Raw genomic sequence first — 1,978 nt, forward strand, 5'->3', positions numbered from 1 at the left:
GGTGATGGGGAGCACCTCGCCGGCCGTGGGGCGTGGGGGGCCGGCGTGATCGCCGCGGCTCTGGATGGAAGCAGCCGGACATGGGATGTGGGGCTGGTGGCAGGGTTGAAGGTGTCTTCCCGACTGTCCGCCTGCGGTCCGAGCAGGACCGTCGCTCTCCCGGGCTCCCGGCCCGTTCATGGCGAGGTGCGGAGCTTCCCCGAGTCCGGTGGGTGAACCTTCGTCTCAGGCTGTGTTTGCGGGTGCGCACCTCCGAGGAGAGCCGTGAGCGCGGCTCCCCCTCATTGAAAGGAGGAGGCGAAGCGGCATTCTGCGAAAGCAGCCGGAGAGGCAAGGCAAAACACTCGGCAAAAAAAAACGGAAGGTAGGGGACGAGCTCTCCCGCTCTCAGCATTTATTCATTTTCTAATTCAGTAGAGTCGCAACCCGTGTTTTCTGAGAAATGACCGAAACAAGTTTTAATTACCAAGTTTCTTCACATCCTCTCCAGCAAATGGAAACCCAAGTTTTGGAAGCGTTTTTCTTAGCGAGGCTTGGATATCAAAACCAAGCCCCGAATATCCATATGCAATAGCGCTGCATTTCCGTATCGGTCTCTCTTATTTACCGTAATATTATCTGCAAGTAAAAACGTTGGTTTAGGCGAGGTGTAGAGAGCATCTTCCATCTCTTTCATTGTCCTTCCTCAGCTAAAACGCAGACGGGGAGAAAGCCATCACCTCTCCCGAGAAATCTCTCTGCGTTTATCCGCAGTTCCGCCCCAGTTTGGTGTTTGCCGGCGAAACCAGAAGATTGAGGTGTTGCCGGTGTCCCCGGTGCGTTGGGCTCCCGAATCTCCCGATCTCCGCCGGGCTGCCCGCGGTGCCTCTGCTGCTACGTGCAGTCTGCGTGGGACGAGTCTGCAACCTCAGGCAGGTGTCAGGCTGTGTGGATTTTCCACATTCCTCTTGGGAGTTGTGAAATTACTCACTTCCCAGGCTATCTGCTGGATCAGACCCATCCTCCTACCCGGCTCGCCTTAACTCTCTGCTGTCTGAAACTCCCGAAGCATCTGCGGGATTCCACGTGCAATCAGTATATTTTTATTTTTATTTTTTTTTTGCAGAACAGCGAGGTCTTTTGTAAGGAGATTGTGTGACACAGGGAAAAGGTAAAGCAAAAATTACGCAGGCTGATTACCCAAAATTACGCCACTGTGAGGTAGCGTGTTTGAAAAAGTAAATCTTTCAGAAATTAATTATTTACACAACAGGGTGCTTAGATACTGCCCTGAGCACTTAAATGCCCTTTGTTCTGTGCCCTATAACTATAAATAAGAAGCCCCACGCGTGAAAGCAGAGCTAAACCTCTTAACAGCGCCGTGCAGTGCGTCGGTCGGTCGGATTGTCATCTCTGGCGGAACAAGAGATGAAGAAATGGGGTTTGTGGCTGTTCGTAGGGCTTTTCTGCTCCTCCCGGCCAGCGCGAAGAGCAACGCCACGGTCCCTCAGCAGGCAGAGCATCTTTTGGAGCGGCTGTTGGACTCGATGACCTTAAAGGTCTCTTCCAACCAAAAAAACAATTCGAGGATTCTCCCGTCTGCCGGCGCTGCCTCCCCTTCTTCTCCCGTCGTCTGCGGCGACTCCTGCCCGCATGCCGCTTGTCGACGTTCCTTTCTTGGCGTCCCACCTATCGCCAGGCTTTATCGATTGCCAGAAAAGAGCGACTCCGTCTCACGCTCTCCTCTAAAGCGCGCTCCTAAGCGTTACGGCTTCTTTGGCCGGGGCGGGGGGCGGGGAAAGAAAAAATAATCCAGAAAATCAAGAAGAGGAACCAAAGCCCTTGTTTCTCTTCGCGGTGGCGATGATGTCGGCACAGCAGCGCCGGCCCGTGCTGGCAGATTCCCTTCTCACCGCTGCCTCATCTCCCTTCCTTGGCCTGTAGTTCTGCCGCACAACCACCGAGAAAAGAGCAACTTTCCGTTTGGAACGGAAGAAAA

Source organism: Charadrius vociferus, unplaced genomic scaffold (genome assembly GCF_000708025.1).
Source record: "Charadrius vociferus isolate BGI_N301 unplaced genomic scaffold, ASM70802v2 scaffold1152, whole genome shotgun sequence".
Classification (NCBI taxonomy): Eukaryota; Metazoa; Chordata; class Aves; order Charadriiformes; family Charadriidae; genus Charadrius; species Charadrius vociferus.